The sequence below is a fragment of the Meleagris gallopavo genome, chromosome 17, assembly GCF_000146605.3.
Source record: "Meleagris gallopavo isolate NT-WF06-2002-E0010 breed Aviagen turkey brand Nicholas breeding stock chromosome 17, Turkey_5.1, whole genome shotgun sequence".
NCBI classification, from domain to species: domain Eukaryota; kingdom Metazoa; phylum Chordata; class Aves; order Galliformes; family Phasianidae; genus Meleagris; species Meleagris gallopavo.
The window spans coordinates 4,859,666-4,885,354 of NC_015027.2; the positions used below are offsets into that span (position 1 = coordinate 4,859,666).

The window sequence follows — 25,689 nt, forward strand, 5'->3', positions numbered from 1 at the left end:
AAAAAAAAAAAGTGTTTGCTTCATCCTTTCCTTTCATCCTTTCCTTCTAAGAAGCTGCATCTGGACTGCTGCTGCCCTATAGAGAAAATTGAATGATTCCTTGATGGGACTGGCTCCTAGGCTAATAACCTGTCCCAGCTGGTTTGGCATCTTGCAGATTCTCTAAAAGACATCTCCTTCTCCCTTGTTTGTGTTCCTGCCAAGTGAGCATTGCTGCACTGCATCCCTGATCTTTTCTGACATTAATTACCCTTTCCTGTCTTGAATTGCCCTGTTTGTGGCCAGGATACTGAACTCACTTGAACCTGGGATCAAAGAAACCTCTGGAGTTAGAGGGAAGAGAGTGTGCGTAGACGCACTCCTTGGACAGCTGACTGGAATAAGCAGGTGTCTCAGAGTCCTTCCTGTCCCAGAGAGGAGAGCTTCTTTGCCTGTTGCAGCCTTGTATGGATCAGGCCAACTGCTGCATCCCTGCTAAGCCAGCTGGAATGGCTGAGAGTGAGGGTGATTGGCCAGGTTTGAATTAGTGCCCAGCATCTTTAGAAATACATCAAGCAGACCCAGCTCAAGCTCAGTTAGAAACAGCAGTAGGAGGAAACCCTGGAGGTAGCTAGAGGCTAAGTCAGAGAAGAGCAGACATGGGCACACAGCATATTTCCTGACACTCTTTCCATGGTGCCCTGAAGTTCCTTTCACCCACTCAAAGGAAACCAAAAGCACCTGGAGATTTTAACTGGCCACTCAGCAGTTGTGAAATCAATCCATGTTAAATCCTATGCTATAAAATAGCAAACAAAATCCATACTTCCCTTGAGAGAGAGCAGTGTGTCTCAAAAGAAATATTTGTGTGTGTCTGCCACATCTCTGCGCACTCATCCAATATAAAAGGACCCACAAGGCAAAGATATTTCTAAAATGCAGCACCATCTAGTGCTGCATTGCAGCACCTCATTGCAGGCAGCCTGCCTGTCCCCACCTTGGCACCCCCCAGCACTGGGGGTTCACTGCTTGCTTTCCCTCCCCAGTGTAAGACTGTGCCTTTCAGAGTGGGTTTTGATTTGGTTCATGTGTTAGATGGCAGTGTGTTGTCTGAGTGCTGTCTGAGCAAGTCACTCTGTGTACTTGCAGCATTCCAGAAGCCTCTTGCATAATTCATGGAGAAATTCTGTCAAAACTTCATCCAAACCCCAAATCATATGCGAAATGCAGCTGGAACCCATCTTTGCAGATGAGAGCCATTGCAAACATTCCTTCCCCCTGCTCCACCACACCTTATATTCCTGAGCATTAAAATAAAGGCAGGCAAATTTTCTAGTTGCGCAGAAATGCTGGTGCTGAGTGACGCAAATAGGGCCAGTTATGCGAGCAGCAGCTGTGACCTAGTGCTCCATAGAAACACAGAGGGACTGGACTATTGCTGAAGGCCTGTGGTGGGTAAGAGAGGTAGTATCAGCAAGTTAAAGTTCCCGATTTAAAGCTACGCATTTGTACTGGGGGAAAAATCTTTGACAGGATTGAAAACTGCTGATCTGAAGTGTCTCTTCAAGTGGGATTAGAGCTGCTGCAAACACCACTTATTAGGCGTGGAAATTGTTTGGCCAAGAGCAAAGCTAGCTAATGATTATGGAGTTAATTTCACCTAACTTTTCACCACCTCATCATAAAAAGCAACCTGAACATGCTTTTTTTTTTGTTACAAAATTCAGAGTTTCAAATTAAAAACAAATTCTTCTCAAGTTATATCTAGAATTTATGTAACTTAATTCATGTAATAGAGCACTAATAGTTCCTGTTAATCAGAGCAACCTTTAAATCCCAACACCTCACCCTTTCAAACTCAGGCACTAAGAGGTGAAACCCTTGATGGGAGTGAGGAGGGGGCAAACAGTAAAGTAGTAAATGCTTGCAGTACTGCAATCTGGTTGACTTACTGTGCAGGCATGTTTCCTCCTGCTTTTCCAAGGTAAGGGAACGTTGTGTGAAGACAACATAGTCTGAAGATAGTTTTGTATGATGTATCTCTCTGTTGTATTTGGGGTAGATGTGGTAATACTACTGAGATGATGCTGTAGGAAAGTTCTTTTCACAAGCAAGTACACAATGTTTTCTCACGTCTATTTGACTACTTAACCTGAAAGATAGCACGTTGTCTCTGCACCAGAGTTTTTTTCCAATTTCCAGGAGGATAAAACCAATATCACCATGAAGGTGAGAAAATTTGGAAGTAGAACTACTAACTGTGTACAAAAAGGGAAGAGTTCCCTTGTGACAACGACACAACTATGTAGAGTGTAGTTTGGAGCTAACCACAATGGCTGTAAGAATTAAATTGTCCATTTAGATTCCCTTGTTTATTAAAACACAAATGCCAGCAGCACAGGAACTTGCTTTCCATGGCTCACAGCAGGTTGAGGTTGAGAGATTGCTATGAACTGGTTCTCATACACAGCTGCACCTCAAAGACCCAGGAGGTTCTCCTTTTAGGGACCGAGGCCACAGTCACAAACGGTGCAGACCCATAAATCCAGATGGTCAAAGCCTTCTCCCACCCATCCACCAGGTAACATGTTCTGTAGGAGCCATGCCACATGCATCTCTCTTTGGTTTCACCTCCACATGGCAAATGAGTCTCTCACTGATTTTTTTTCACTCTGTTCTCAGATAAACAGTGTCTGCCCAGCTATATCCAGCCCTGAAGGATTGAAGCTCCCAGTGTCTGCCACGTATCAAACATGGAGAATGTGGCCGTGGCAGACCAGGCCACAGCAGCTTCCATGTGTGGGTGCTTCCTGCAAGTGCTTCTCAATAGCAGTCTGAATTCAGCTGTTCACAAACACAAAGTTGTGGTAAGCTAATATTCAAATAAAAATTGTTGGTAAGGCATACCTCTGCAAAACCTTCCTTAGCACTGTCTTGGCCTTTCTTGGGTCAATGTTCCTAATGTTTGCTTCTAGAGTTTTTATTTCCACTCCTGCCAAACTAATTGTAAATGTCTTAGTTGAGACATCTTTCAGGTTCTGTCATTTGCTAAGCAACCAAATGTCTATACATTTCCATAGGGGTCTGTAAGCATCCCATGGCACATTCTCCTAATTAGAAAACAATGTCTATAGCTGTGTTTATATTGCTACATTTATTAGAAAGATAAAAGGCCAGGTTGGTTTGGTGTGCAACCTGAGATCATTCATTTCTGTGCTGTTTGGAGAGGGTTTTTAATTGATTTTTAAGAAATGTATCTTGGGGGTTCCTTGGTTACTGAATCAACACAAGCAGAGAGTTTACAGTGAGCTATTGTATGAAATTACAGATCACGTGTTACCTGTGAACTTTCCCTACGTTTTTTCAACTCCAAGGAAAAAAATTGCAAGGCTTCAGCAATGAGCCACCTTCTTGGGAGACACAACTTGTGGTGGAGCTGTAAGTTTCATATCAGTTGGGCGGAGCTGGTAAAATGTGTCTTAAAGTCAATAAATATTTGCATAAAGGAGAATCAGAGGTTTCCCAAATTTCTAGGGAGATTCCTCATTTTTTAGAAACCTAAAGACAGAACCTAATAGGTCATTACTTCTCCATATAACGCAGAGTCTAGCAATAAAAATTGATTCCAGATCAATGTATTTTGAATTGAATATGTGTTTGAGAAAGGAGTCCGGGCTTGCTTCAGAGGTAGTCAGTAGTGAAGAACCAATTACCTTAATGCATTGCTCCAGTTGTTAGAGATTTTCAGATCAGGCCACAGCTACCAGATCTCATTTATATCTCTTATCTGCCAGAATAAAAATCCTAAGATCAGTTTTATTCCCAGTATTTCTGCTTCAAGAGAATATAAGAACATTCTATAACAGGAAGAGTAAGTTGCAATCTTGGTTACTTCTGCCTGAAAGCTATTTTGCAACCTTTTCAGTAATCTTGTGATTCTTTGAATCTTTTCCAGTCTATCAACATACTCTGAATGGTGGGCTCAGAAGTTGCACTTCTCCAAATGCACCAGTACCAAATACAAAGGTCGTGGAATCACTCAGTGTTACTGATGAAATCACACTGTAAAGTCACAGAACTGTTGTCTGGAGGGACCATTTTTGGACACATGCTACAACCACTGGTTGTCCTACAGGGTAAGGCAGACTTAAGTTCCTTTCACAGTCCTGCCCCGGCTCCTGCCACCCTCACAGATGGCTGAAGGCTGTAGAATGGAGTACTCAGAGGACTGTGGTGTCTCTATGACTCCTCAGTTTTTGTTAGTCATGAAGGGCACAGACATGCAGCACCGAGCCTCTCTGCTGGGCTGCAAAAGGAAGAGCTTGATTCAATGCTAACACTTAAGCAAATAGTGTGCTGACCCACCAATTAATAGAGCAGCCCTTCTTGCTTATTTTTTTCCCCGCATTTAAACTGCAGCACATTCTGCTTGTGTAAAAAGACTGCTGTTTGGAGTGTGCTGGAATCAGGTGGTGAGCATACCAACAGCCAGACAGGATACTGTGCTTCCTGTGAGAGTAAACACTGAAAGTCATGCAAAGCATCTTTCATTTTGGCTTGGCTGCAACCACCAGTACAGCCGCTGGAAAGGAAGGGACTTCACAGAGACAGAGAGATTATTCTCTTCTGGCTTGGAGGCTACCTGGCCTTTTAATCATAATTGAAAGCCTGTATTTTTTAAGATTGCTTGCTTTGTTGGCAGAATGCACACCTACAAGCCTCCATTTTCTGGGAGCTTGCTCAGAGGTCTGCCACATAGGAATACAACTAGTGTGTGGATGCTCGGCATCTCTTAAGTTTGTGGGTAAGACTGCAGCTTGGGAGGATTGAAGGAGCTCTTGGACTTACCCCAAGTCTGTGTTCAAACATAAAGTAAAAGAGAAATGTGCAACTAAGAAACAGTCCAGATTTGTCTTCAGAAATTCCCTTCTGGATAGTCTCTCTTAATAACTCTAAAGTACCATGACCACCAGGAAAGTGACACTGGGTTTGTCACTGGGCGCTGGTTTTTTTTAAAGACACAGTTCAGAAAATCTTTGGGGGAATATCTAAAAGTTTCAGCAAGTTTCATATAAAGCAGAGGTGGAGCTCCTATGGCAGAAACTCCCTGACCTATTAAGTTGTCTTCAAAATTTACAGGAACTAACCTGAAAAGCCACATTCCTCCCCAAAACTATATGGAAACCATTTGCTAGGCATTCAGGACACCTTCCATGTGGTTATTGACATATGAACAAGCTGGAACAGATACCAATGACGTCCTTATTGTTGCATTTTACAAGCTGCATTGTTCACAGTCTTGAGGAGAGAGTCATTTGCAGCCATTCCACATGGTTTGCTGACACTTCCAGCCAGTCACAGTGAGGATGAGCACAGGAAAGCCATTGGGATCGCAGTAGCCAGCATATTCTGCAACAGGTCATTCTGATCTTCCATCATAATGTTCAGGTGTTGTATTTTACACTATTTAGAAGACTCCCATTGGATTGGACTGGAAGGAAATCAAGCACCCTGCATGAGCATGTGTGAGCTGTGTTTCAACAAATACTTTAATTTCCATAAACAAGGGCAGTTGGAAATCTGGCCCATTACTTGTCTGCCTTTGTTTCCCACCTGTAGGGTAGACATGGCAGCACAGTCTGGCTCATGGAGGTGTCTGGGGAGAGAAACATAACCACCACACAAGAGCAGCTCAGTTAAAACAAGTCAGAAGAGTAAAACAATTCAGTATCCACAGCCAGGTCCCAACAGGATTTCTCCATCACCTTGTGCAGGGAGCTTTTCAGTTTTCTAACAATCAATAAAAATGAGATTATACTATAAAAAAGCTTGCCTTTCATACTGATATCCACATGGTCATTGAACACATTTTCCCTAGCTGGTCTATTATCTGTGTTTTCCTCATGGAAAATTCAATATTTTCATTTTAACTTGCAAAATCATATTTCCATCAAACTTTGTTTAGATTATTATAGAGTCTAACTGTACTTAATGCTATTGGAGTCATTTTGGTAAACCAGACTTTACGGCTATTTTCATGAGATCCCAAGTAACATCAGTCCAGGCTTTTGGAGAGAAATGGCTTTCACGTCTGCCAGTTAATTTGTGAAAAGATACTACAAGGGTATTCTCTGTCCATTCTGTATTTCTTCCCCAATAAAACTACAAAGTATTCTATTAATTTCAATTCTGAAAATGTTCTAATATCTGTTCCCTCTTGTCCAACAGTGCTTTAGGTAAAGTACAAGATACGATACCTTTTTAGCAGAAAAGGGAATAGCTCAAAAACACTGATATTTTTGGAGTATTTCCAGCTGATCTGTTGATCTGTCCTTTGACAGTTGGCTTTATTTATTCTCTGTGCAGTATGTTTGAAGTATTTTATTGCTTCCATAGTGTTAGCAGAGATCTTTGGAGAAAAGAAGGCTTGATGAGGATATTTTGAGTGTTTTGAGGTCTGTGTCCTGCAACGTGCTCTGCTCAGTGAAGTTTTCATTGTAAATCTTGATGATACAACCCCATCCTCTAGAAATGCAGATTTCAAAGTTCCATGACAGCACGACTTGCCTTCAGTATTTCAGTGAGAAGTGTATTATCACTGAACATCCTTGTCACACCCCATGTGAATTGCAAGAAGTGCTTCAGGCTGTGATTTTTTTGACTGTTGCAATAGTAATCTCTGTAGTGCAGGTACTCTGTGGAGGGCACAGACAGGATGTGGACAAGCCCCAGTTGTGTTTGTGATTGGTACTGGATTAAAATATCGGGAAAATGTGATAATAAATCTGACTCTTAGAAAATCACAAACTATACTTTAGAACTCTGTTCCCCTGGTGAGGGGCAAACCAAGTAATGTAATCAAGTATTTGGTAAAAAAGAGTAATAATCACATGTTCAACAGCTTGTGAATCTTACTGGTTTGGCACCATACTGAAAGAAAATTCTTAAGTGCTGCAAAAACTGTTGGGCTTCAAACCTTTAAAACTTTTCCCATAAATTACAGCTCCATTATAATCTAGATTTATATTAATGTTGTTCTAGTGCTTTAGAAAACTACCTGTCCTGAAATGAAACACGTGAAATTAATCTACTCCAATTCCTTTTGCATTATTCTCTTTACAAGCTGGAAATCTAACTTATCTGTATCTGATCAAGTGCCAATAATGTGAGCGTTTAAGTAAAAACTCACTCAAATTCCTGACATGGTTTAGTTTCAAGATAACCAAGTACAGATTTCCAGGGTATTCTGTAATTGATTTTGTATTTGGTGTCTGTTTATGAGATTTTTGTCATACGAGAGTGGCCAAGGTCATTCTGAATTTGGCTTTGTACCCAAATTACTGGTGTTGGTATTTGCTTCCTAGTCATTCTCTTCCAGCTATGGGAAGGTTACTGACGGCCGACCGACAAAAACTGGGATATGGTAACCTGCACACAAGAACATTCTGATATCTTCGTTCTGGTGAAGTGAGGAGTCTGGAATTAAATTCATGTAACACACACCAGGGCATAGGACAGCATTCAGTCTTGTGCGTTGGTGCTTACCGCACCTTCCAGTTAAAGGATCTCCCTGCTCAACACTGTGGAAAGACTCCCACAGCAGCCTGCTGGGCAGATATTTTTTCCTCTCCAGGGAGTATAGAGGTGACATGTCCATGTTAAGACCAAAAGTGCAAGTCCTGCTCGGAGACTGGAACTGTTATGATTGCTGGATGAGGATTTTGCTGCACCACTCAGCCCTACCAGTGGTGGCCTGCATTCTGCACTCTGGTTGGGTGCTACGTACAGCATGTCTTTGGGTGAGTGATTCACTTACTCCTTGCAGTCTTCAGCTAACCCCACAGGAGCACAGCTGTTTGTACTTATATCTGTTGTTTTCTTTTTCTTTGGGATCAACTTTTGAAACAAAATTTGCCTTGAGAAGCAGAGGGTAATGTGGGAGCTTTTCTGGTTCTGCACTTACTGGAATGGGTACAATCATTCATATTTTGTCCAAAACTCAGTGAAAAAGCTGAATGTTTTCTAGACAGCTGCCATGTCTAATCACACTTATTTGTGTCTAAGTTTTGACAGCTGATTTCCATTTCTGGGGCGCTTTCATGCCATCTTATGGACACAACATTGTTTTAAAATTGTGGACATGGACAGAAATATTGCTTAAAATGAGACTGATTCTGAAACAAGGTAGCCCTATTTAGGGTTAATTATGTTAAGTTAATGTTATGTTAATTATGACCCCTTGAGGGGACTTGGCATATGAAGCCCTCAGAATATTTACCAAATTGGGATGTTAGCCCAAGGAACATTTATTGGGCTTGAAATAAGCCCACATCTTTTTCCTTTTTTTTTCGTTTTGTTTTGTTTTGTTTTGTTTCTTGTCTCTTTTTCTCGTTTGTTTTCAGTTTTTCAGTTTGAGAGGAACAAGCATAATTGAATTGGCAGTGTTCTCACTGACATTGATTTTTACAACATCTTTACCTTTTAGAAAAAGTTTCATATGTTATTGATTTGAAAATTCACCGTGAATGTTTAAAGATCTTGTTTCTCTCTGCTCTGGAGAGGAGAAAGAACACTGTGCAACATAGTAGAGTGTAAAGAACAGGTCAGGAGCATATGCCATTTTCGTGCTTTTGAACCCTACGTCTGGGTATGTATGTTTCCAGAATTTGTTGTTGCTGACTTGTTTCTCTCTGCAGCTATGGCAGTTATGCCAAGGACACAAGTTACCTCTGGCCTAATTTAAGTGTTTGGACTTGTGCCCGCACAGAGCTCCACTCTTTAAACTGTCAAACAACTCAGGGAGGAAAAAGAGCAAGTAATCTTTGGAAAACATTCTCTTGCTTTTGGTTTTAATTAACAGCGCTCAATGATGCAAAGTCATTATCATTGTGTCATCAGAAGAACCCCCACTGCCTCTTGCGAGGTCTGATGCACCAGCTTGCATCAGAGAAAACCACCTCACATCTATATGGCAGCAGTCTTTCCCCAGAGACTGAGAGTACTCAGCTGTTAGATGTGGGGTCACTCTATATCTTTCTTGACTATTTAATTGCTGCCTGTGGAGTCGTGTTCCCCTGTGGTTTTTTTTCCAAAGAAGTGTTATAATGGCACAGGACTAGACATACACTGGGCATACTATTTACACAGACATTAGGATTTGGCTTGCTTAAGTGCTGCTCAGCAGTTCCTGAATTTTAATTATTCATTTTCTAAAATAATGCTTCCCTTTGCGGTGAATCACTTGTGACTCTACCCCTGTTGCTGGATCTCAGGATGGACGACCTTAGAGACTTTGCAGCCCACCTAAGCCTTCCTAATTAACACATTCTCAAGTTCTCCTTGCCTCCCTACTCATGACATTTGTGGTATTTCATTGCTACGTCTTGTGGCGGTCATCAAGGGACCCTGCAATTGGAAATGAGTCTGTGCACTGGAGAGCTATGACATTATGAGATAATTCCTCCAACACACTGAAATAATGGACTGGCATATGTGGATACTGGAGTTGAAAGTGACACCTGGCCTTTCAGGCTGTGTGTGTCCAAAGGCATTGCCATGCACTCTCCCGGCCTCTGACGGCCATGTTGTGTGCTGTTTTATACATACATCCCAAGTTTATTCATATTCTGGAAATCTGTGCCAGGAATGTCTACAATCTGGCATGTAGCACATTACAGCTGCACTGCTTAAAGCACTCTGCAGCCAGCAAATTCCACTCTGTTCCTGTACAGAGTCCTCTTTGTAGCTGCAGGTATAGATGGGGCACAGGGATCCTTTCCTTCCTCTGTTCCTCAGATTTGCTTAGGAAGGAGGTGACCTGGAGACCTGGTAGCCAGTACTCAAAGCTGAGAAGAAGCCAGGCCACATTTCCTATGTGACTCCCCTAAAGAGGAACTGCTTCAGGTAGCAGTGTCTATACGGAGTACATCGGAAAAGAATAGAACATGTTCTGAGAAGAAATAAAAACTGAACACTACAGCCCCCCCAGATTCACACATCTACCCAAATACCCAGAAGCTAACCCAAGCTCGAGGAGCTGCAGTGTTTCTTTAAGCTGAATAGTTCATCTCACTGGGGACCAAGGTAATTAATTGCCTCAGCAAAGAATGACATGTATTGCACACACTGCTTGCAGAAGTTGCTGATGCCCAGAAGCAAAGATAATACCACATTCCCTTTATTCTCCAGTGTCTCCCCTGAGAATTCAGATCAGTAACAACCCATTAGATCTCAACGCTGTTTCCAAGAAATGTGGCTACAACAGCATTTCTTTGGAGGTAACAAAAATAAATGGGACTCAAAAGAAAAGCAATTTACCTAGGAAAGTCTGAGAGCTCCAAACATCAGCATATCTCAGCTTTCTTGGGATTTTTTATTTTTATTGTGCATTTTCTAAATGGCATTGATTCAGTCCCTGTAGATGGGCCGTGACGGCACACATCTGGTTTTATGGTGAGGAAAATAGCTGATTGAATTGATACGCTTAACACAGCTGACTGGAGTAAATAAAAAAGGATTTGAAGGAAGCTTTGTGATCCCCCACATGGACAAACCCACCTTCGGTGCTGCTGCAGTTGCCCAGAAGTCACTGAAGTGACATGAAGAAGGAAGAGTGGCCATTAGGTTTCTTCGCAAAGAAGAAATTCTTCACAAAGAAGAAATTTCTGTCCATCATAATTTCAGTAAAGCCAGTGGTCTGGATTCTGCAGAAAAGTGAGACCATTACCCAACAGGTAAATGATTTCCATTGCTGGACTCCACGATCACACCTAGTTATTCTGCATGGAGCAGTTGTCAAATAGAATAGAGAGTGGTGTGTCCAACAGGGAGACCATCAAGGTGTAGCTGTAAGAAGTCTTGGGAGTTCAAACCTGGCAGCAAATCCTGCTTCAGATTAAACAAACTGCAGAGCTCCTGTGGAGTCCCAGGGTTTTTGCTGCAGAGGTCATGGGTTCATGTTTCTCTGCTCCAACCTTTGGAGCACAATGTGGCTGTAAAAATTCTCTGTGGAGACATTTTTTAAAAAGTTCACATCACCTCTGGCAGTGATAGGGCAGCCAGAGAATGGCAACTGATCTGTTTCTGGAAACCCACAAAGAACTTGACCTGCAAGGATGGTCCCTTGGGTGGGCAGAACACTACAAGCAACAGCTCACTGCTCCCTGTGCTTGCCAGGTGTGTATCAGATTCCCACAAAGCAACTGGCAGCCTGTAATCATTCCAGCAACTTACCCTAAAGCTGATAATTGAAGGTAAGGAACAGACCTTAAAAAAATACCTGTTTTATTTTGATGTCTTTATTCTTCTTGTTCAGACAATACACAGAGTCTTTCAGACCCCTGCTTTCTTTCAAAGCCTGTATCAATCACAGCTATAAAGTTATTGTCCTAGGAGTGTTTTTCCCAAGCAGCAGGAAAGTTATTTTCTTAGGCACCTCATTCTCACTTCATATTCTTGGGAGCTACTTAAGAGAAGGATCTGTTAGCTTTATGACAATTCCCTTTACTTATGTGGAGGGATGGCAGTTTTCAGTTTATCCCCTTAAAACATTGTGCATAGAGCGTTTCAGGAATAGATCTGCAAACAGAAATGCTAGTGCAAGGTTTACTCCAAGCCATCCCCAGGGCTGTTCATCTCCCAGCTTTGCCTCCTGCAGCCTAGATACCTTCCTACAAATGCAACCAGCCCCATGCACCTTGGGGTTTATCTTCTGCCCTTGGTGCACTGCCTATAAAGCCCACTTGCTGTGTGACATCTGAGAAAACACAGAAATGAGTTGGTATAGTTTAGTAATACCTATTTCTCCCCTAGAAAATACTTGGCTCTGGGAAGAGACGTGGAGGAAATGTCTGACAGATTTTTGTGACAGAGAGCAGCGCTCCCTTGGTGAGGAAGGAGTGATGGACGTCCTCACTGTGGCCACGTTTGGTTAAGGTTAGTCTCTACTTGCTTCATATAGCTTTTTTGGTACTGAGTTTGTACTCTGTGTCTCTGCTTGGAGCATTTGGCTCAGCATTCAGATATTGTATCTGCTTTTAAATAATGAATTAAATTAGAAATTTTATTTGTGTGAATACTAAGGAGGGGCAAGGAAAGAGGTTTCCAAACTGTTAGTATTTTAGTGTAGTGGGTGATCTGGAGCAAAACAGGCTGCCTCTCCACACTTCGACTGATCACTCTTGAATAAAGTGGACTCTTAATGCCTACTTGCCCACAGAGACATTAAAAAATGTAAAAAGTATTTGTAAATTAAAATGCTAGAGTGGAAGTCTCTGGTATGTGTAATTGTAGAGTATCATATTAAGTAGGAAAGAAAACTGTCTGGGGAGTTCCCGGCGTTACAAGAAGCCCAGCTTGTCTAACTTAAATAGATTTAATAAGCTCTGCTGGTATTAAAGAAAGGTTGCATTTAGGCATATTTATTTGAATTTACATAAGCATGTATCAAAGGAAAAAGAATCCACGCTCTTGGTTTCTTCAGACTAGTTTTTGATACTTCACCCCTTCCAGTGTATCATAAAGTTCCTTTTCATAGCCTCGGAATAACACATGGGATTGAGTGAAAGGAGCTCAGCTTGTTACTGTGTGTGACTGTCTGGAGGCTCAAAGTAGAGCTCTGTCTGTATTTGATCGATTTTTCCATGTTCATGTTGTGTCTGACACTCCAGTACTGTTAGAAAGATGAATGGCAAAACCTGACAGAAGGGGGCACTTTATTTGGTCTCACTTCTCAGGATGAAGCAGTGACTTTGGTGCAGGCAGAGAAGACTGCCACTTTGGGAACAAAACGAGTGACCGTGCAGTGGTTGATGAGACTGAGGAACCATTTCGTGCCTTTGAGCTTCATTTAAGCTCTTCGTATGAATAAGAGCAAAAATGTGTGCTATGTACTGAAGGAGCAGCAGGTTCAGTCCAGAAGCCCTGCCTAGTTGGAATTAAACTTCTGATGAATGGCGTGTAGGTAAGACTTGCATGTTGGCCTGCCTGAATTATGGCATGTCCCTGAGAATGAAAGACATAGCTCTCTTTCTCTCAGTTGGAAGTCAGTTTATTCTTCCTCTGTCTTATTGGTAAAATGGGTCTGCAGATCTTGTTCCCCTCTGCTTTTGCATAAAGCTATATTTGTTCTGACAGCAAGTGTTATGCTCCAAAAGTCAACCCTTAAAACAGCCAGCTACATCTTGGATGACACAGCCTCATCCTAAAAGCTATGAAGAGCCTTTGGCAATTGCAGCCAGAATCTAAAGGGCAGTCTGTGGTCAGAAACAAGAACTTTTTTTGCTAATACAAGCTACAGTCAATTCTACCAGCTGTTTCCAGACTTTAGCAAGTGTTTCCTACTCAAATGGAGAGAATGGTTGATGGGAACTGGACTAGATACAGCCATTCTATCTAATAGTCCAAAGTTACAACCACAGCAAAGTTGGAAAAGATGCTAGATGTCTCCAATGCAGTATGTACCAAAGTGCCAGATGTTTAGGATCCCTTAAGTCATTTAACAGGCCTTCTCAAGGCAATGTTACTATTGAGCATCTTGGTTCTCCTGCAAAAGCATTAAAGTGAGCTAATTTTAACTTTGAATTGTGAGATTTTCTCCAACAGAAGGTGTCCCTGAGGACACCAGAGTAGATTTTATTTCTAAAACGTTGCCTTTGTATATTTTAAACGGAGCATCTGGATGAAGTTCTAATGGCCAGTTCAGACTGTCTGATTTATAGCAACAGCTGTTCACCTTTGTAGATGGGGAGATTCACAGAGATACAGAACACATTTATGAACTTGATATTCTGTGCCAAGGGTCAGGGTTTTTTTTGCCTCAGTTTTGTGCAGGTGTAAATCTAGATAGGCTCCTGTGAAGTCAGTGAAATTGCTCCATGAAAGGCATGGAAATTGGAGTTACGGGAAATAGCAGATCAGTTATTTCTTTCTCAAGTAGACTGAATTTTAGAACCCACAGCAAATGGAAAGTGGTTAGGGTTGAAAAATATACTGGAGTAGTGATAGAGCGTACCTCTGAATGATGGGGAAAAATATTAATTCCTTCATGGGGAGCAACTTCTTCACATGGCTGTAAGAGATAGCAATCAGAAAGCCCAGCATTGGGAAGCAGAAAAAATGAAAGAATAATAAAGGGTATCTTGATGCCTTATTGTACCTTTGTAATATTTTAATTCCCATTTCAAAAGGTAAAGCTTCTTCTTTGTGAAACTTCATGCAAGTATTTTTTTAGTAGTTGATCATTCCAAATTTAAAAGGGGTTAGGGGAGAACACCTGCTTTTAGACAAATGTATCAGCACTCTTTTCATCTCTCTAGCTTTTTATTTTTATTTTTTTACTTTTCCCCAATAAAAAAATAATGCTTCAGATTTCTCCATGACACTTTTTTGTTTGAGTTGAGCAGATACTTTCTGCTTTCAAAATAATAAATGTTTTGACAAGAATAAAAGAAGTTAAGTGCCTCCAGATCCTATACAAGATCCAACCTAAACTTATCTTTGGGGACTTGGTTATGCTTTCCTAAGACAAAGTGTTTCTGGAGCATTAGAAGCCAAGTGAAGAATCAAGGTCATATAACTTTATTATTACCAAATCTGCTGTGTTTCACACATTCACACTCTCTTCTCTTTCAGCTACTCAATCCACCTCTATGTTTTCCATAAAATACTCTCAAAGCCGAGCTGCTGGTGCCAGCTCTGATCTAAAAAGCTGTGACGATTGAGTGTCCTCCATACTCCACCAAATGGAATAAATAACATTATTAATTCAGTATGCAGTTGTCTGGCTTACTACACTAAGCTTAATAGTTAATACAATGTAATGGAGCCTTATTTCCAGCTACTGGATGCCTTCCCTTAAATTGCCTCTTCAGCCATCAGGCTACGATAGCTTTGTTTAAAGTATTGTTCCACCTGAACTACAGAAAGGAAATTCCCCACTAAAGCTGAGATATTAGAAACTGTTTTGCTTTCCCAGGTGGAGGCTTCCAGGGCTCCAGACCGCATCAGGAGCACAGGTGTAGGTGTTGGGTGTTTGTTTGTTTGTTTGTTTTTGCCTTGCTGACATCATGCCCTAATTGTGATAACTCAGGCTCACTCCTGACCACGTGTGAAGTGTTGTTGCTCATTTGGTTTATGCTGGCAGCACAGTCCTGAGCAGAGGAACAGGGACAGAAGGTGCCTGAATGCCACTGACATAAATGTAAATTCCCAGAGGATCTGCTAGAGGTAATGCTGTTGCTTTGCATGGATATTTGTCTGACACAGTGGTAAGGTGCAATCAAGATGTGGAGCTAAGTCAGAGACCTGGGATTCTGCCCAAATGAAAACCAAAGGGATAAATTCACCCTGGTACCTTTTAAGCAGGCAGAATACAAAGCAAATAGTTCAGAGCCAGCTACTGTGTTTCAAAACCTTCAGCTTTATTCATCTAAAATATTCCAGCATAAGAAAAAGCAATTAAGGACTATTCTCTGCTTTGTCTGGTTTAGATCTTAAACTCCTGAGGGTAGGGGCTGCCTTGCAGTGCCTGTTGCTGAGGCCTTAATGTTGATCCAGCCCATTCAGTGCAGAGATAATAAAATGAACAAAAAGAGCTCTTTGCAGTAGTTTTGTATTGCTCTATAGGTCTGGGCAACAGGAGGTCATCTTGTATAAGGTTTCAGTGATTTGGCTGATGAAACACCTGATGATGGAGTTTTGTAGCCAATGCTGCTGCTGGTGAGTTGCTATTAGCAGAGACCTAATCTGAGTACAAATATCTGTGGAAACACAGTTTACTGCACCTGGCAAGTTTATGCTGGAACTTCTCATCCAATCCAGGGATCGAAGCAGGATGATTTATGGGATCTTCCTGGCCAATAAGCAGTATCTTATTGGAAAGGTTTGAAACTCTACCTAAAATCACAGAGTGAAAGGTTTTTAAAATTTCCAGGAAGTTTTTTTCAGGGTTGACCTGGATTTGCACAAAACTGGTAGCACGAAGGAGAGAACAGCTGGAGACATAAGTGGGAAGAGAACAGCATCTGACAGACTCTCATGGGGATGGTTTGGTTTGGTTTTGTTTTAAGGGAGGTGAATGATATATTGTTGCCTCAAATATCTGACAAACAGAGGAGGAAGGTATGGAACTGATAGCTGGCAAGACAGCCAGGTCCAGTGTCTGCTGGCATAAGTGGGCTCCAAAGCACTGGGCCTATTGCAGAAAAGGATTTTGCCACTGGTTATCCTGGGATGAGGCTGTGACATGAACTCTCACACGTCTAAACATGACTGAATTGCTTATCTCCGCTGGACGCCCGTGTCTTTGCTGTCAATGCAAATATTGTTCTTAACATGGATCTGCCAGAACTTCATGCTTTGACAAGTGTATTTTAAACGTCCTAGGCAAGATTCTTCATGCAGAGGAAGAGGATTTGAGAGATGTGGCCACCGGTAGCACAGAAATCCATCAGAATTTCAACCCAGGGCATACCTGGGAAGCATAAGCATGACGCAATGTTCTTTGTGCGTGGCTTGTTCCTAGATTGGACTCTGGAAAAAACAGCATCCCTCATTACTGCCAGCTTTCCACTACAGCCCCTCTTATGTCCCCCTTTCCTCTGCTGTCTGCATTTATAGCCCCAAAATGCAGTCAGGGCCAGAATTGTTCCAGAAGTACAATGTGTTCATGTATTTCTTTGGATTGGAGATGGTAGGATGGTGCCACATTTTTCCCAAATATTGAGAGTTTTCCAGCTAGTTCTGGCTGGTCGCTTTACTGAGGTCAAAACATTGGCTGAGGCAAATTTGAAGATGTTTTGTGCCATTTCTCAGTGAGTGTGGTTGGTTGTTTATCTTTCAAACATCAGCACTTCCTGCATCAGCATAAGATTTTCTCTAGGAAACATAAAAACGCCTTTTCATTTTGGCCTTTGGGAACCTTTTGAAGTCTTCCAGCTGAAAAATAGCAAGGTCCTGAGGCTTGAGTATGAGTATTTGTGGATACTTTACAACTGTTGAGGGCTAAAAAGCAAATGAAAGCCCTGGGATCTGTGCTAGGAGAGTGCAATAAGAGATGAACATGCAACAGCAAATTGCTTTAAGCCCTTCCCTACTATTTTCCAGAAGAATCTTGATGGAAAATTGTCTTCTTAGCCCCAAGTGTGAAAAAGCACTGCTTTGTGTTGCCTTTTCTTTTAGTAACTTTAGTGTCAAATGTATTGGTTATACATTTGACACATTTTTAATGCTCCCTGGTGTATATTCTTCCGATAGGAAAAAAACCCCCTAGAGCATCAGCTGTGTCTTTCTTCCATCTCCATAAGCAAAGCAAAGACCTATGGGGCATCCCTGTAAGAAAAGAGCTTTGACTTTCTGTCTGTTCTGACTAGATCCCATTTCTTTCTGCAGACCTTGCCTGACATTGCTGTCCATTTCAGGAGATACTTTCCTGTCTACTTTGCCTGTATAAGGCGCCGACATCCAGCTTCTACCTTTGGTTGCTTCCATAGGTGCTTTGGATCCAGCCTGGTGCTCTTTTAAACGGCATATAGCACAGATCTGAATTAAGATCATGGACAAGTTTGACCAGCATCAGAACTTGGGTGCCTATTCCCTCGGTTTAGCACATTTGCCAGTGTACAGCAGCCAGACATGTTCTCTTCCTGCACACACACACACACGCACGCACTCACAGACCATTAGTAAATTAGACATTTTAGTAAATCTTTCTTTGCACAGCATTTCAATTATATCCTTAATGATATAGAAATTTGGTTTTGTATGTGTTCAAAAGGGAATACGTCAGGCTTGGTCACCCATTTAGCTCTTAGCTTTGCTCACTGGAGCTGTCTCAGTGGATGAGCTTGCTGAGCTGCCCAGATGTCACTCCACAAGTGCCCTTCTCTTGGGCTGGGGGAATAGGGATGCAGGGAGCTGCCTCTTTGAGGGGCCCTGAACTGGCAGGTAACATGAGCAGGGCACAGCCCCCAGCCAGCAGCGCAGTGTTTGGGAGGACTTCCCTCTCCTCAGGGGCTGGTCTGCTCTCCTCATCCACTCTCTGACATGATTCTATATCCAGACTCTTTAGAAGAGGAAAAAAAGAAGCAAAACTGAAAGCTGCTATTTTTAAACCTTCCCTTTGGCTGTCTTTGCAGCACTCTGCCTTCCTCCCCGCGTTTCAAACAGTGTTCTTTTGAGAACTAGGCACCAGGGCCCTGCGGTTTCCTGGTACTTGGAACATAAAATCTCCTAATTCTTCTCTCACAGCAAGCTTCAGAGGCCGGGGAGTGATTGATATTTTCTATCGCTTCATTAATAGTCACAGCACAGTAGTTTTCTAATCTGTTTTTGCACCGCTTTTTATTTTGAATAATTTGTCTTTCATATTTTCTCAGCCCTCTGTGTCACACAAAGCAAATGCTGTTTGCTCCCCTCCTGCCTTTTAACCACTGGGTTGGGACCTTCGGGAGCTGCTGAGGCAAAGTGGTCCAAGAGATGGGAAGCTGAGAGCTGCCTCATGGAGCTTTCTCATATGTGCTTATAGCACAGCTTGGCAAATATACTTGGGATATGTCCTGGAATTGGATAAATTGGAAGTAACTGCTACAAGGAAAGTCTCCCCTTATCTCTCTGCTGACTGATATCAGGACCCATGGTGTAAGTCTTGCAGTGCTGTTGCAGAAGATAAAAGATAAGCCGGGCATAAGACAACCTGCAATCTATTCAGGCAAAGGGGAAGAAATTGAGGGTTGAAGTTATTGAGAGTCTGAGACCTGTTTCTGGTGGCAAAGGAGGTGCTCAGGACTCAGGAGAAAATCAAACAAAAAGAATCCAGGGAAAACCTGGGGCATCTGCTGCTGATTGTGTCTTTCCCAGCACATCTCCAGGAGCGAAGCTCTCCAGGATAAAGACAGAAAACTTCAATGGATCCATTTGCCAAGAGGCTTGGGTGTTATCCCATGAGATGTGGAGGAAAGCAGAACAAGGGCTAGCTGTTGTGAAGCTGTGAGCCAGCTCAGCTCTACCACACTGTTTGAGCTATGTCTCTTCATTGCCTTTTGAACACCTGGAACCTTTACCTGTAGATGAGCTGTCTCCCTGGGTTAAACAGCTCACTGTGCTCTGGCATGTCTGCATTATTCCTGAACGCTCTGTACACTGTTTTTTCATTCAACCCAACTTGGAAAAAGGCAGACAGGCAGTAGTCTAAACACCCCAAGAGTCTGTATTTGCTTTGTTCCTCATGTGTTCCAGCACAACCTGCTCTCCTGTGATTTAAAACAATGTGTCTTTGTGCTTATCTTCTGGGCTTGGCAAGGCGATTTTTACCTTTTTGTTTTTGTCTCAACAGGAGAAATTGCTGTCTAACTGATCCTTTGTGGACCTCTGACCAAAACCATCCAGTGCAACATATGGTAAGTCATTCAACTTTTTTTAAACTCAGAGCCTCAACTACAGCTATTTGTGGGTGGAAATTGGCTATCAGTAGTTTCTTTTTGGTTGCAAAAACGATGAATTCTGGATTATGTTATTATGACAACTCAGTTTGTGTTTCTCTAGCCTTTCCTTACATTACAATGCCTTTGACTTTATGTTTATTGCTTCTGGTGCTTGCCATAGCAGCTTAGCAGTGCGGCATGTTAGCAAGGGAAGAATTTCAGCCGTGCTCCCCTTGCTCCAAAATACACACATCCTTATTACTTATGTTAAAGAAGGTTTGTGCCCTGATGTTACACATGGCAACAACTTGTGAGGAAGTAGCTTTGGGTCATCCTGTATTCCATTGGATTGTTGAGGCCATTCTTACCAATGTCATCCTCTGAAGAAAAGAGGCGTAAGACAGTAGATAAAGGAGTGTCATTCATTTGGTATTACTTTAAGTTCTCTTGACTTACATCATCCACAGCTGACTGCCTGCAGCAGATAACAGTTGGGATTTATTACAGCCTCAACCAGTGTGAGAGGTACAGCACAGAACGGTAGAGACAAAGTGGAGTGAAACTGTGCTGGCAATCTCTGTGCTAGTCCAGACAGGAAGACTGGTATTGCTACACCAGCAGATTTCTATCAGTGCAGTGACACAGCTTTCAGACCCAGCCTATGGCGTTGTTGCATGACAGGTTGTTGCACCACCACTTCAGCACTTGTGTGCTGTACTTTCAGCACGGGTTTAGGATGTAAAACTTAGTTGTTTGAATCATATGGATTTTCTGTGTGTGTGTATTTCTGGAATCTCGAGAAGAGTTGCTGCATATTGCAGAGGTTACAGGGAAGCTGTGGGTACCCTCTGAAAGGTGGAACAGTCTATGTTTGGAAGATGGATCCAGCTTCTTCCCTCTGTAAGAGCTTTCAGGCCACTTTTGGAAGGAGATCTCTGGTTTTGCACTCCCATTGATAAATGAAGTCTCCAGTCTGTTGGGTTGTTCGTGCAGCACCTCCTGCTACCACTGAATGCACCATGTACATTATGCAAATGTTTTTTATTACTTCCAGATATAAGCTCTTCTTGTGTTTCCTTTGTGGTTAATGCAGCCCATCTGTAGTTGAAAAAAAAATAATGTTCAAGTCTTCCTCTTGGTATTTTGTGTAGTGCTGCACTTGGGTTAACGCTATAAATAAGTTCCTCTTGCTTTCCACCTGCTTTCCCCCAAGTTTGGAGCTTTGGGGTTTCTTAGTTTTTCCAAGATACAGCTACTGTCTCAAGGACTCTTATTTTGGCTGTGAGAGAAAGGAGTGACTACAAGGGGCTTAAGGAGAATAAGAAAGGTGGAGTAGAGCAGTCCATACTACAAGCAGCAGGGTGGCTTGGAGCTCTCTGGACTTCAAGGGCCACCTGCTGCAAGGAGACACAAGGAATTCTGGATCAACTGAAGTGAGGAATGCTCACTTCCAAGGAGGCCTGCTGTGTTATACTGCACTAAAACGCATCCAAGTGTCTGTACAACAGTCGTCTCTCCAAATTCTTCCTTGCAGCAGCCAAGGAAGAGGGAGATGTTCAAATACAGCTGTTCTGCCTGACAGTTTTTCTGGTTTTGACACAGTCTTTTGCAGGAATAAGTGCAAAGAACGGATTCTTTGACCTCGGCTTAAACAATAAGGAGCTATAAGGAACAACTGTAGTTCCTTACGCTGCAATTACGCCTTGTAATGGACTGGAGAACTGAAAGCAAGCCTAGCAGCCCAGAAAAGAGACACCTGGCTAGAAGCTAGAATGACAGACCCTTGCTCCTTTTCCAGTTTTCAAACTTTCTTTCCAGTGCAACATTCTGGGAGCACCTCTTTGAAATACGGTGGCAAAAGTCACATGGCTCAAAGGGTGCAAACCAAACCCTGGTAGAGAGGATGTCCTCTGCCTCCATTTCTTACTTGTGTTGAACTGGGCACAACGTGATTCCCTGGTAGCTCATGCACATGGTGTCTTGTTCTAGAGTCACAACAAAGGAAATTTGTGGGCTTTTTGCTTTGGAGGAGTGGGAATTTGCATCAGTAAGGATTAAAGTCAGCAGAGTTTAAGGATGGAGAGGATTAATTCCCCATTTTGAGCCATTTATTGTCGATATATGTAAAGATGCTGTTGCAGGAAATGAATTGAATTGTTTCACTTGCTGCCATTGTTGTTCTAATTCTCACGAATGATTCTTGGGCTAACAATTGGCAAGGGCTAAGAATGGGGAACAGAACAGGGCAACCTGAATGGAGTGAGTGCAGACACTGAGTTTCTGCAACAAAAACATATGTGCCATAGCAAACCAAGAGAGAGCAAGCCTGGAGACTGCTTCTGCTGAAATCAGTGCCAGTGTTTCTTGCAAGCAACACTTTGGCCCTGGGTGCTGATACAGGCCATATTTTGGCATCATTCATAGCAAAGGGTGGTTGTTTTGGAGATCCTTCAGGTTTCCGCATATCAAACACGGCCAAGATATTTTAGAGATACTTTTTTCTCCTTAAGCAAGAAAATTAATTTGTCTAGAGGTTTGAAAATTAATCATCAGTCGTAGTGCTTACATGTTATCTTCAGTAAGTTCATCAGTAAAAAAAAATCCCACCTCCCCAGTAGTTTATTTAAGGGCTCACAATATGCCTGCACAGCCCAATATACTGAACCTACTAACAACAAACATGAGCTGTCTCTTAAAAGCAGAATGTGGAATTATCAGAGACAAAACAAGACTCGGACATTGGCAAGGAAAAGCACTTCATTCCTGACTGAGCTACATTTCCTAATTGCAACCAGAGAGCTTTCTCTGTGTAACAGTTTAAAGGCTTTACCTTGTTTTCCAAATCCTATTAGTTTGCCTCTATGAAAAACTATTTCCCTCACTGTTTGTTCTTCAGAGTAATTAAGTTACCAAATAGCAGCCTTCAAACTTTCGTTTCCTTTTTTTCTTTTTTTCCTTTTCTTCTTTTTTTCTTTCACCTGCCACCATTTCGGTTCTGTAGCCATCCTACTTTGGTGCTAATCCAGCAGAGGTGGTCATGACTCTGCAATGCTCAGAATTAGGTTAGGAAAAGGAGGTTGACCTGGCAGGGAGTTGCCTTTAACCCATGGCCTTCGTCCTTCTCTCTTGGCCCCCAGGGTTTAACTCCCACACCCAAGGCAATGTGTACTGGAGTCCAGATTGTTTTGCACTTGGGACAAAAACTTCCCTCTAACTTTCACATTCCTGCATTTCTGAGCTCTGCCTAGCAGCAGAATTAGAATGAGCAGAATACCATGGGAAAGATGATGCTCAAAGAAGTATTTATTAACTGTCTTACCAGATGCAGAGTGGTAGAGAGCATATCCACTGCAGATCTATCTAAGCAAATTTAACAGAAGGTCATGAATCTGCAGTTTCAGCAGAGCTTCTCTGACTACGTGCTCAAGAGACATGCTTTTGCTTAAGCGTATCCTACCTCTAAAGTAGGAGTTATCCCACTGAAATCAGTATTTTTCCCTTCCAATTACCCTAACTGAAATTCAGAAGGGTGTTAAGAATCTAAGAGCTTAAGTTTTCAAAGAGGATTAATAGTTTGAAAAGTTTCAAGCTGGGGGGGAAGCCCGAACCTTTAGAGACAAAGTGCATTCTACCTGAACGTTTGCTCTTTCTTGCAGTGCATGGGGCTGGTTCTGGCAAGTCACTGGTCACTCAGACAGACAGTAGGCCTTGATTTCAAAAGGTAGAATAGATATCATGCCCTGTTTAAGAATATGTCAAGTCCTACTGGTCAGTATGTGTGCTTATCTTTGATGATGTGCTTTCATGGGATCTTGGATAAAAACCAAAAGTAGAGCTTTGAAAATTCACTCATACAGAATAATTGTATTTATCTTGTCAGTTCTCACTGAAGAATAATGAATAAGCAGTTGAAATTCTTATGGTAACCTTTCACTATTCAGTACCAGGAGGTGAGGGGACATGTGCCTTCACAGACATTAGGTATGCCTTGATGGTGGTGGGAGTGCTTTGTTTCGTTTTTAAACTTGACGGTAGCAGGGGGGGAAGAAGTTAAAATGCAATCATTCTGAGTCAAATGGTAAGGCCTAGAAAAACAGATGTGGGGTGTGAGCCATGAGCCAAGATCAACTCCACAGAACTTAACAGATTAGTTCTACAAAAACTGGAAGGGGGAAAAAATGAGCCAGTCAATGGTGTGATGGATGGGAGCAAGGAAATAGCTCAGAACCATCAAACAACAACTGAATCTGCAGCACAAAAATGTTAACTTTCTGGTCCCGTTATTTTCCCGAAATTCTTTCAGTGCTATCTGCCCTAGCCAGCCAAGCTGCCCATATCCAAACGAGCTCCTGGCATTTCCTTGTTATCATCAGTGTGAATCTGGAACCACTTCCCACAGCAAATTATCCATCACTGGACATCTCCTTCCTCAGATTAGCCAGGTCTATGCTTTCAAAACCCCATGCTGAAACACTCTCCTTCCAAAGGACTCTTTTAGCTGCTGCTGAACAGCATCCAGGAACATCATACTGTCCCTCACAGAAGAAAATGTGAGTTCTCTATGAAAGTGACCAATGACAGCTTCAGCTTCTTCATTAAAAGTCTTTGTGTTTTGCATCCAGACCTTTGGTTGTCATTGCTGACACTGCCAGAAAGCCTCCACTGCTATTTGTGGGAAGAAGCCCCAGTCTGAGCACCACACGTTCCTCTACACAGGTCTTGCAAATGTCATTTCTGTTTATTTCCCTTACACATCCACTGAAAGCTCAGAGCAGTTTTTCAAGGCTTCCCACAACCTAAACCAAGCCAAAGGTTCACTGGCTAACTATCATCAGTAATGAGCCTCTACTAAAACTCTGCTGTCCTTAGGTGAATTGACAGCCCATTCCTTCCAAGGGAAGACAACGTCCTTGCTTTTAAAATGAGATGCCTGTTGCTTGGTCTACCATTTTTTAAGGTTTTCATAAAAGCAATGGAAGATGTTGATGTATTCTCCTATTCCTTCCATGTTTATTTTGCATTAGGACAAGGAAGTAACCACCAAAACTGAAGCAAATTGCTAGCCAGGGGAAACCTACCTCCAGGTGTGTATCTGTTGTTCTCTCCCTGTGGACACTGGTGCTTTTCTGAGAAGGGCTGGCTGCAGAAGGCCTGTTATCTTTGTTTTGGAACTCGCAGGAACCACTGTGCTTGTGGTTGAGCTTGTTCTAATTTCTTCAGAGGATGGAGGTGCTGAGGAGGAAATTTACAGACATTGTGGAGACAAATCACTTAGCCTCAGCCATAAGTGCAGTCCTGGTTGCTGCATCTTCTGCTAGCTTAGAGGAAGAGAGATCCCTGTAAATCACTTAAGGAAATAGCTGTCAGGGCTCCAGGCTGGAGGCTTAGAATGAGTCTTTCTTGCTCTCTGTGAGCTTTTACTCCATAGGGAGCAATAGCTAAATCTTGCAACCTAGAATTCCTTTGGGCTTTGTTGTAGTCTGTAAAACAGGCCTTTAATTGTTTGTCTCCAGACATAAAATAGTCTTCATGAGGTCCTAACCTCCAGTTTTTGGGATTAGATTTCTTTTCCACACCAGAAAACCTGCAGCTCCAAACTACAGGAAGCTCATTTGCCATGCTTGCACTGAGGGCTTATTTTCCTCCACAGTAGCATCCAGCATCTGGCTGAAAAGCATGGCAGATGAGGCTCAGCAGGCTCAGTAAAACCTCTGTGTCCCTCACCAGAACACAAGACAAAAGAACTGCATCTCTAATGAATGGCTCAGACTCATATCTCCCTCTGAGGAGAACCATTACAAAAATATTTCCCAGATATTTGGCTGGGCATCTCATAAAACTATCCAGTTTCATGATGCTAATTTTTCCATTGTCTAGACAGTTGCAAATCCAGACAGAGCACTATCACTATGAGCTTATTGCACACACACACATACACACAAAAACCCATTTTTCTGCCCATAGTATTTTCAGGTATGCTGTTACTCATGGGATGCCAAATGGTAAAATTTGAATTTGCTCCAAAGTGTCTGTATAAACCTCTTAGGATCACAGTCCCACACCAGAGCTGGCATTTAATTTAGGCAGCACTGAGCTGTGAAGATACTCTGAAGGCTGAAGAGAAGGATCTAGCCACTCACTGCCTACCTTCTCCACCCAGAGGAAAAACGAAGAGTGCTCAGGGTGGGAGAGCGCTGTGAGCCAAGGCTGGACATCCCACCTGGGGTGAGAGTCTCCTGCCACAGTGCTGTTTAAAGAACAGAAATGTTCTTTAGCAGTATGCATGCTGGAA

General features: G+C 42.4%; 1 protein-coding gene and 1 long non-coding RNA gene across 7 annotated transcripts in view; both read left to right on the forward strand.

The window, feature by feature from the left end:
- The window catches only part of LOC104913533, a 42,547-nt gene extending 34,270 nt beyond the window's left edge, over positions 1-8,277 (forward strand). The window contains exons 7-9 of the long non-coding RNA XR_004161582.1: positions 2,662-2,846; positions 3,308-3,417; positions 3,935-8,277. This is a non-coding gene — a long non-coding RNA (uncharacterized LOC104913533). The remainder of the gene's footprint in view (positions 1-2,661; positions 2,847-3,307; positions 3,418-3,934) is intronic.
- Positions 8,278-10,395: 2,118 nt separating this feature from the next.
- Positions 10,396-25,689, forward strand: part of CCDC92 (coiled-coil domain containing 92) — a 52,347-nt gene continuing 37,053 nt past the window's right edge. Inside the window, exons 1-5 of one of the 6 annotated variants that reach the window (XM_019621009.2) lie at positions 10,396-10,712; positions 11,155-11,231; positions 11,791-11,913; positions 12,714-12,940; positions 19,310-19,373. The gene's annotated coding sequence lies outside the window, so the exon portion shown is untranslated. Of the gene's footprint in view, positions 10,713-11,011; positions 11,232-11,503; positions 11,914-12,713; positions 12,941-18,596; positions 18,616-19,309; positions 19,374-25,689 lie in introns of those variants that run through there. The other 5 variants (XM_010720071.3, XM_031555961.1, XR_795451.3 and 2 more) reach the window with 5 other exon arrangements.